The following is an 11,317-nucleotide window of genomic DNA, read 5'->3' on the forward strand; positions in this document are numbered from 1 at the left end:
CGGTTGAAAGCAAGGGGAAACTACAGCCGTAATTTTCCCGAGGGCATGCAGCTTTACTGTATGGTTAATGATGATGGCGTCCTCTTGGGTAAAATATTCCGGAGGTAAAATAATCCCCCATTCGGATCTCCGGGTGGGGACTACTCAGGAGGACGTCGTTATCAGGAGAAAGAAAACTGGCGTTCTACGGATCGGAGCGTGAAATGTTAGATCCCTTAATCGGGCAGATAGGTTAGAAAATTTAAAAAGGGAAATGGGTATGTTAAAGTTAGATATAGTGGGAATTAGTGAAGTTCGGAGGCAGGAGGAACAAGACTTTTGGTCAGGCGAATACAGGGTGATAAATACAAAGTCAAATAGGGCTAATGCAGGAGTAGGTTTAATAATGAACAAAAAAGTAGGAATGCGGGTAAGCTACTACAAACAGCATAGTGAACGCATTATTGTGGCCAAGATAGACACGAAGCCCACGCCTACTACAGTAGTACAAATTTATGCCAATTAGCTCTGCAAAGAAATTATTCAGATAGTGAAGGGATACGAAAATTTAATAGTCATGGGTGACTGGAATTCGAGTGTAGGAAAAGGGAGAGAAGGAAACGTAGTAGGTGAATGTGGATTGGGGCTAAGAAATGAAAGAGGAAGCCACCTGGTAGAATTTTGTAAAGAGCACAACTTAATTGTAGCTAACACTTGAATCAGAAAGGAGGTTGTATACATGGAAGAACCCTGGAGATACTAAAAGGTATCAGATAGATTATATAATGGTAAGACAGAGATTTAGGAACCAGGTTTTAATTGTAAACACATTTCCAGGGGCAGATGTGGACTCTGACCACAATTTATTGGTTATGAACTGTAGATTAAAACTGAAGAAACTGCAAAAACGTGGGAATCTAAGGAGATGGGACCTGGATAAACTGACTAAACCAGAGCTACAGAGTTTCAGGGAGAGCGTAAGGGAACAAATGGCAGAAATGGGGGAAAGAAATACAGTAGAAGAAGAATATTAAGAGCTCAGATGGAAACCCAGTTCTAAGCAAAGAAGGGAAAGCAGAAAGGTGGAAGGAGTATATAGAGGGTCTATATAAGGGCGATGTACTTGAGGACAATATTATGGAAATGGAAGAGGATGTAGATGAAGATGAAATGGGAGATATGATACTGCGTGAAGAGTTTGACACAGCACTGAAAGACCTGAGTCGAAACAAGGTCCCGGGAGTAGACAACATTCCATTAGAACTACTGACGGCCTTGGGAGAGCCAGTCCTGACAAAACTCTACCATCTGGTGAGCAAGATGTATGAGACAGGCGAAATACCCTCAGACTTCAAGAAGAATATAATAATTCCAATCCCTAAGAAAGCAGGTGTTGACAGGTGTGAAAATTATCGAAATATCAGTTTAATAAGTCTCAGCTGCAAAATACTAACGCGAATTCTGTACAGACGAATGGAAAATCTAGTAGAAGCCGACCTAGGGGAAGATCAGTTTGGATTCCGTAGAAATATTGGAACACATGAGGCAATACTGACCCTACGACTTATCTTAGAAGCTAGATTAAGGAAAGGCAAACCTACGTTTCTAGCATTTGTAGACTTAGAGAAAGCTTTTGTGAATGTTGACTGGAATGCTCTCTTTCAAATTGTGAAGGTGGCAGGGGTAAAGTACAGAGAGCGAAAGGCTATTTACAATCTGTATAGAGACCAAATGGCAGTTATAAGAGTTGAGGTGCATGAAAGAGAAGCAGTGGTTGGGAAGGGAGTGAGATAGGGTTGTAGCCTCTCCCCGATGTTATTCAATCTGTATATTGAGCAAGTAGTGAAGGAAACAAAAGAAAAATTCGGAGTAGGTATTAAAATCCATGGAGAAGAAATAAAAACTTTGAGGTTCGCCGATGACATTGTAATTCTGTCAGAGACAGCAAAGGACCTGGAAGAGTAGTTGAACGGAATGGACAGTGTCTTGAAAGGAGGGTATAAGATGAACATCAACAAAAGCAAAACAAGCATAATGGAATGTAGTCGAATTAAGTCGGGTGATGCTGAGGGTATTAGATTATGAAATGAGACACTTAAAGTAGTAAAGGAGTTTTGCTATTTGGGGAGCAAAATAACTGATGATGATCGAGGTAGAGAGGATATAAAATGTAGACTGGCAATGGCAAGGAAAGCGTTTCTGAAGAAGAAAAATTTGCTAACTTCGAGTATAGATTTAAGTGTCATGAAGTCGTTTCTGAAAGTATTTGTATGGAGCGCAGCCATGTATGGAAGTGAAACATGGACGATAACTAGTTTGGACAAGAAGAGAATAGAAGCTTTCGAAATGTGGTGCTACAGAAGAATGCTGAAGATTAAATGGGTAGATCATATAACTAATGAGGAGGTATTGAATAGGATTGGGGAGAAGAGGAGCTTGTGGCACAACTTGACTAGAAGAAGGGATCGGTTGGTAGTACATGTTCTGAGGCATCAAGGGATCACCAATTTAGTATTGGAGGGCAGCGTAGAGGGTAAAAATCGTAGAGGGAGACCAAGAGATGAATACACCAAGCAGATTCAGAAGGATGTAGGTTGCAGTAGGTACTGGGAGATGAAGAAGCTTCCACAGGAGAGAGTAGCATGGAGAGCTGCATCAAACCAGTCTCAGGACTGAAGACCACAACAACAACAACAAGCGGTTATTAGAGAGTCAAGTCTTGGTCGTCATGTTGAAAAGACGCAAATTGTAGTCAGTTTATGAAATGTGAACTTTAACAGTGAGGAAGATATTTTCAAGTGTGTTTTATATTGTGAAGTGATGGTGCAACAAAAGTAATGAAAAAGAAGTGTAACTTAAATTCGGAGTGTTGATTATTTTTTTTTCATCACCATTATCTTAACTTGCAAAAGTTTAATGTTCAAGAATGGTTTATGAAACACATCTATAAAACTTTTGAATATCGCAGAATAACACCTAGGCCTCTTTGCATCCGAGCTTGTATTCATCACTGCCTATATTTTTCGACGATTGAGCCATGAGTTGACAACGAGACCAGCGTGGGAAACGCGAAAAGATGAGTGCCTAGTTTATCCATTATTTAATGAAATGACTTTATTAACTGTCCTCTAATGACACCTGCCACATAATATAACTTTGTTGTTGCCCGAAAATGCAATATTTAGTAGCGTGAGCAACACTACAATCATAATTAAATTTTACCTTTGTTGTGGTAGGGTTGTTAGAAGCTCCATCCTACAAACTGACATCTGACACCTGTAAAACACAATGCCTGCACGTTTGCATGCTTTTATTCAACATTCTGACGGCTACAACGGTTATTAATGTATCAGTACTTCACATCTGTAACGGCTTATCTCGCGATATCATTAACCTGTAATATTGCATTGTTAATTACTTAAATATGTTACCTAGAGAAATTAATACTCTATTTTATTTTTGGATGTTACGATTCTTCATCCGTCAGTGTATAATACGTTTACTAGATATCTTTGCCTGTCATGTGGAACATGTGGAACATCTTGAGGATATACTGGTGTCTTGGCTGTTACAGAGAAGTTGTAAGTTCAGTGGGCGACAATGATCTCATTTCACGACATTCGATGACAGGCGTTCTTCGAAGTGTTAGCACGGCAGTGTTCCCTGCCTGCTGAACGCCTCGCTGAGGACGGAGCATTAGGGCGGACGCATGAGGGCGTGAGGTGAAACTGAGGCTGGCATAGATTAGGGGCACCACGCTCGCTTGCTGCGCCCGCAAACGTGCAACCATTCCGCTGCAAATCAGCTACACTTAAATTAGTTGGGAGTCGATTAGTTAATCACAGTTTAGGGGCGAACCAGAGTGGAGCATCCGCAACCGATAAGGCGGCGCCCTGGCCGAACTGAGAAGCGGGCGGCGCTCGCAGCTGGCGGTAATTGCAACTTGCGGGGCGGCCATCTACCTTGCAGATAGCAAGTTGCCGCGCCTGGAAGCGAGCCAGCGCCCCGCCAGGGGCAAGGCGAAGGTCCCCAGTCCCCACTTCTCGTCAGCTCTCCTCCTTTCTGCTCTGCCATCATTTTTAACGGCCCGGCCCTTCACGCGCGCTGCGCCGCCAATATTTACGTTTCCTCGGCCGCGTCGGCTGCGACGCTGCCGTCGACTCACTTCTCCAGCCGCCTCGCTCTCCACCTCCGTCGTTCTTTTCTGTATCTGGAGCGGCCTCGCATAAAAGGAAGACGGGAAAGGCTTCTGCTACTTTTATAGGCGAATTATGCCAATATGAAGTATTCAGGATTTCCTAGATTAAGTTGTCGTTCCTTCCTCCGCGAGGCTCGCGCGCCTCTATCTGCGACGTCGGTGTGGCGGGGAACGGCGGGGGAGGCGGTGAGATGGCACGCGGGAAGGGAAGGGGGGCCCGAACGAGATGAGGAGGGGGAGCTGGCATCGGCGTCGGCGTCGGGGACGGCGTCAGCCGGTGGGTGGGGTGGCCCGCGGGGCGCAGGGAGGGCAGCGCGGGGGCGGATTGCAGCAGGAAGGAAGATGGCGGAAAACGGCGCGGGGGATGCGGGGCGCCGCCGTCTCAAAGATGGCGGGAACCGATACGCCGCGGCGCTCTTACCAGACGGTCGGCGAGGGACCGGCGCTGCTGTAGCACAAGACATGCGCTAAGCTAAGGACAACGGGAACAGCGCACCATGGCTTGGAGTGGCACCCGCTGCTGCTAGAAACCAGCCTAATGAAAACCTGCTCGATAATGTGCGTTATCAGGGACACGTTATCGACCTCACAAAACAAGAAGAAAAAAAAATGGTTCTGATGGCTCTGAGCACTATGGGATTTTACTTCTGAGGTCATCAGTGCCCTAGAACTTAGAACTACTTAAACCTAACTAACCTAAGGACATGACACACATCCATTCCCGAGGCAGGATTAGAACCTGCGACTGTAGCGGTCGCGCGGTTGCAGACTATAGCGCCTAGAACGGCTCGGCCACTTCGGCCGGCTAAACAAGAAGAGTTCCGTTTTTTTTTTTTGTTTTTTTTTTTTTTCCACCGGGAGAAGGAAGAGTAGCGCTTAACGCACGTCGACGGCGAGGTCATTAGAGTCACAGCAGAAGCTCAAGATGAGGAAGGAAATTGTTTGTGAACTGTCAGAGGAGCCAGTGTGGCACTCACCTTAACCAATTTACATTAATCACGATAAACCTACATCTGGCTTCTGAACGGATATATTTGAACCACTGTCCTCCAGAACACAAGTCTAGTGTTTTACCACTGCCTCTCTCGCTAGGTTCTTTTGTTTTAAAGGGGGGTGGGGGTCATCTTGTAAATCAAAAACCTCCGTTACATCTGCGGTAATCGATCATTATTAGATTCATAAACAAAATTAATAGAAGCTCTATTTGTGACCATGTAGGTAAACAGGGCACTAGAGGTAGCAATAAATTCTACACAGCGCACTAGAGTGGATTTTGGAGCATAGCCACGGATGTATCTCTATTAAACAAATTCCAGTTAATACTGGTTCAAGAGATATACACTGATAAGGCAAAACATTGTGACCACCTGCTTAAGGGGGGGTAGGGCGTGAAACGGGCCGACTTGGAGCAGGAGAGGCAGCACAGGACATTTTAATTTACACTGTCTATACTTTTACAAATAAATTCATAAAACTTTGTTAGCATGACCAGGAAGGATTCAGGATCCACACTCATAGCAGAGGAAGTTCAAAAACATAACAAAACAAATTTTTTTTACATGTGAAATTTCATAATTTTTTCACTTGGTATTGGCTGCATTTGTTGCTGTAGGTACACTTTTCTTCATGAATTTCTCTTCACTTTTCTTCGATGAATTTTGCACAGCATACAAACCATACTTACAGGTGTATGAAACTGTAGAATTTCCCAAATCTGTTAAAAACTGTGGTAAAAAGTGAGATAATTAACTATAAAATTCGAATTTTCTCTAAATACGAAGTTTAAAACGTAACAGTCCATTCATTTTTCCATACATTAAATAAATTCCAGAGTTTCATACACCTGTAAGTATGGTTTGTAAGCTGTGCAAAATTCATCGAAGAATCTCTCTTACTTATGAAAAAAAGTTTACCTATAGCAACAAATGCAGCCAACATTAAGTGAAAAAAATCATGAAATTTCCCATTTAAAAAATATTATTTTTTCGTGTTTTTGAACTTCCACTGCTATGAGTGTGAATCCTGAATCCTTCCTGGTCATGCTGACAAAGTTTTATGGATAGACAGTGCAAATTAAAATGTCCTGTGGTGCCTCTTCTTCTCGAAGTCGGCCCGTTTCACATCCTGCCCCTCTTAATAATTTGTCTGTTCACCTTTGGAACAAAACACATCAGTGATTCCGCGTATCAGGGATCCGACAGTTTGTTGCTACGTTTGTGGAAGTGTGTGGTATTAGATGCCTACGCACAGGTCATGTAAATAATAGGCCGCTGATATGCGTACGGGCGATGGCGCCCAGTAGCGAATCAGATGGGTTCTTCCATAGGATTTATATCAGGCGAACCTGGTCGCTAGAAATCAACGTGAGTTCCACAAACCACTGTAGCACGGTTCCGGCGCGGAGGTACGGACAATTATAATTCCGAAAGATGACATCTCCGTCTGGAAGACATCAATCATGAACGGATGCAAGTGGTCAGAGTATCTTCGATTACTGCCACGGGTTCCATGCAGGCTCAGGAGAAAGTTTCGCGTAGTATAATACTGCTCTCACCAGACTGCCAGCCTGCGTCAGTGGCGAGCTGTAAGTTTCGAGACGCCGTTCACCTCCATGACGGCGTTTGTGGAGACGACCATCAACCTAGTGTAGCAGAAATGTGATTCACCCGAAGAGCCGACAATTTCCATTGATCGACGGTCGAATCCCGATGGTCCCGTTCCACTGCACTCGTAACTGTCGATGTTGGGTCAAAATGTGAACACATACGGGTTGATTGCTACGGAGCTCCATGTTCAACAGTGTACGATTGTGCGTGCACCAGTACTGTGCTCTGTCGGCAAAGATACCACATATGACCATCTATCCTACTTGACAGAGCATACAAGCCTCCAAACCCCGCCTTCCCTCGTCGGAGATCCGAGTCCTCCCTCGGGCATGACTGTGTGTGTTATCCTTAGCGTAAGTTAATTTAAGTTAGATTAAGTTGTGTGTAAGCCTAGGGACGAATGACCTCAGTAGTTTGGTCCCATAGGAACTTACCACAAATTTCCAAATTTTTCTCCGAACCTCACGTTCTGTGACGAAACGTGGACGTCCAACCATTTAGCACCTAGTGGCATTTTCATTGTCCTTCTAACTCTTTCCCTAGATGTACGCGATAGTACCACGTTAACATTCGAGCAGCTTCGCCGTTCTCGAGCTACCCGTTCACAGGCTCTACATAATAATAATCTGCCGTTTGTCAAAGTCGCTTGTCTCAGTGGATCTCCCCACTTGCAGCCCGTATCTTCGCTAGGGTGATCACCCCGCCCGTGTCTGCTCCGCTTACATAATTTTGTTACGCGTCACGTGCCCGCAACGCCACCAGGTGGCATGCAACGTCGCGATGTGCAGTAGTCATAATGCTTTCGCTTATCAATGTATAAATCTTCTTCGACTGCTGAAAACAATTTCAGTGTATCAGCCACATTTTCTACGACCCGAGAACACTTTACATACAGTATATAGACACCAAATTGTTCCCTACAAACTCTTTCTGGGAATTGAATTCGGTTACTTAACTAGCAAGTACAGAAGAAACTATGACCAATGGTCGATTCACATAGTCAGTTTATCACCAAGCTGCAACAAGGTACTATAAGATGCGAAAGAATAAAATTTTTCGCTCGAACAATATTTCGGAAAATTGTACAGTGAAGATAATACACAACAGAAAAAATATTTACATTGAAAAATACTAACTTCACAAATCAATGTTTCTCTGTTCCTTTAATATAAAAGATACCTTGTACATTGGTGCTGGATAAGATACAAGAACTCTCAAAGTATTCCCCTCCTTTACCCATTCACGTGACCGCCGAATAGCTATTGTTTTACTGAGCGTAGACGCACAGCTTCCTGCTCTTATCAGGTTCGTTCATGCGTTCCCTGTGTTCTATACAAAATGAGACAAATCGGATCCCTACCTTTTGGATCCTGCTGCTCTTGAGAGGTCTACGGAAATGTCGACAAATATGGTGACATACCAAGCACGTGCTCCCCGAAAACAGCTGCGAATGGGTAACGCCTGGTCCCTAGTAAAGTAACTATTTGCATATACGTCTCTGTCTTCACAAAGCACCATATATTTTTAATAATTTTCAAAGGTATTTTGGTCACATTCATATCATTTGCCTGATACACTGAGAATCACTATAACGTCTCTCGTACACATGTTTAGATTTCATTCATACCACGACCAGAATCTCCAAGGAGCTTTTTAGCAGAGAAATTTTTAAGATATTAAGCAAATTTCGCTCAAAGGACGACAGTGATATTAGTTCTGAATATACCAGACTAAGACAAAAGTTGATGGAATTGTTTTATTGTGATTAAACCTCCCATTTGCTTTTATGTCTGCAACGAATGTGAGAACTGTACCTCCAAATAGGCCGGTATGGAATATGGAAGGAAGATGGTGGTTCAAATGGTTCAAATGGCTCTAAGCACTATCGGACATCTGAGGTCATCAGTCCCCTACACGTAGAACTACTTAAACCTAACTAACCTAGGGACATCTCACACATCCATGACCGAGGCAGGATTCGAACCTGCGACCGTAGCAGCCGCGTGGTTCCGGACTGAAGCGCCTAGAACTGCTCGGCCACAGCGGCCGGCAAGGTAGTGGTGAGGGCAGGGGCGTAGACAAGGATAGAGGGTGGTATGGAGCGAAGAAAGACCAAAGGAAGCCTAGGTTTAAAGGACTAGTCGATCTCGAGATCATTAGGAACGAAATACTAGCTAATTTAGAGTAGGATACGGCAGGAGGCGGCAGTGTCCTGTGACACGATTCATCGTGCCATTCACTTACAGTAATTTACGAAACTGCAGGAAACCTAAATGAGAAAAGTTGCGTAGAATATTGAATTCCACTCATTACGAAAGCAAATCTAATCTTTAAACAGTAAGCATTTGTCTCACTGGCGAAGGATGGAAGACATCTAGGTTCAACAATTAGTACATAAGAAGAGACTACATTGTGAAACCTCGAAAATACGACATTTTCCTGCACTCCGAACTCAACAGCTGATGATAATGTAGTGGATGGAATATAGATATGCAGGTAAAACAGGAACCATGATTATTGAGAGCTCAGCAGGTAGACGACGATAGACACAATTGTGCCTATAATTGGTCTTTACCACTATTCTTTTCCCATAGATCAGTAAATCAGAAAACACGAAATGGGTAATGTGCTGCAATCAGATCTTAGAGACGATCTGTTCGCCTGAAGAGAGAACAAACAGTTGCTGTCTCAGATCACTTCGCTTGTAGCGTGTACAGCACTGAGAGGGGACGTTCAGAAAAATGTTGTGAGGAAAGACATACCTTACCAGAGAGAAGTATTTGTCGGAAGCAACTTCTGTAAGCTATAGCCTCATGAGCAGCTGAATTAAAGACACTTACCTTGTAGCAAATAGCATGCTCCATGAACCCGTTGGAGGCGATGACGCTCCATTCCATGGACACAAGGAGACAATGAGTATGTCGGGGAGACATCCTAACATATGACCGCTCAGTCTCTAGTCACAACTCACATAGATTGCCCGGCGCTGGCTCAGAGGTGCATGTTCTTGTTCCATAGCGTCCCGAGTATCCTTAGTAAGTCCGTGGTCAGTTGCTCTGTGATGCCGAATTTGCGCCGTCACGTTCGTGGACTGTTGTTTGCACCAGCCTGAAGAAATTCGGGGTCGAAGGGTTGTTATACTCGTATTGTCTTAAAGAAAGTAATAATCGCCTGCAGGATGGAGCTTGCAAGCAAATGGATGCATATGGTCAGAAAGAAAAATCTTGTATTTCCACAGCTTTTCCGTCTTGCTTATACGGAGAGCTAGCAGGGGAACTGATAACATCGCATTTACGTTTAAAGCCCGCTGTTATAGACATCTTTCATATTATGTATTCATACACAAACCGATATGCACTTGTACGTCTCAAAGAACATATATTCTCTCTTCCGCACGGTAAAGTAGCTTCACATTTAGTTGAGAACTGTAAAGGCACGCTACGTAAACTCTGAGATTAGTCAGCCAATAGTATTTCTTGGTGCGGAAATCAGCTAGGGCCCACATAACATGAAGGACAAAGGGACACTTTCGATTTTTGCCTGTGAACACTCTCTGCTTTCCTACTTGTTGGGCTTTGTCTTATGATACTGAAATGGACACGTGGAAGTGCCATCGTCCAGGACTATAGTGGGACAGTTGCTTGCTTGTGCGGGCTTCGCGTAGTTTTCAGTTACGTTGTTTTCAGATCTATTTACGCGAGATACTTTTGATCTGTGTTTCATGTGAGAAATTGTAGCTTCTTTGTTCGGTTTCACAACTTGGTTAGAACACGTGTGAATCGACATTCATTTTCTTTTCATTCGTCGTAGTCTACAACTACTTTATCCCATAGCTTTTCCACTCATAAAGTAACATTGGGTGCGTTCATATGAATTAGGACTGTTTTTCGACTTTTGCAAATGCGTGTTGATGTGAAGTCATATGGTCCACTGAAGGGCACTTTTATGTAAATAATAGGGCTTACACTCTTTTTTCTGCTTACGGAGTTTTCGCATGTTTGCGACTCTTAGGAAGATATTTTTCCTCTCTGACTTTTGCTTAAATCCTCCTATGCGGTCCCACAAGGTCCCTCACATATGGTCACACACAAATGCGCGAGAAAAGCAGAGACCAAATATTCGAGTGTCGGCTAGTGTACATTTCAACCTGTCAGAAAGTTTCATTGTAGTTTCATTCTGCCAGATATCGAGACACATCGGCCATATGAAGAGGCTGACCTAGATATCGGAGGGCCGTGCGAACAGCTTTGTCTGAATAGAGGCGGAGTGTAAGATAAATGTTGAAAAACCTTATCTGCTAGACAGTCGAAGAAAGATACCTCATACCTCACTAGAAGTTGCTTATAAAATTTATAAAAAGGTCTTTCAGGGCATCTGTTTCATGGATATCGCGTCGATAAAGTCAGGCAAATAACAACTCGCACGGAGGTATACCCGTCATTCTTCCCACGTTCTATGCGTGAATGGAACTGGATGAGACTTTACTATATGGTAGAACATAAATACACCTTCATCCTTTCATTTCACAGGGATC

Source organism: Schistocerca piceifrons, chromosome 1, assembly GCF_021461385.2.
Source record: "Schistocerca piceifrons isolate TAMUIC-IGC-003096 chromosome 1, iqSchPice1.1, whole genome shotgun sequence".
NCBI classification, from domain to species: Eukaryota; Metazoa; Arthropoda; class Insecta; order Orthoptera; family Acrididae; genus Schistocerca; species Schistocerca piceifrons.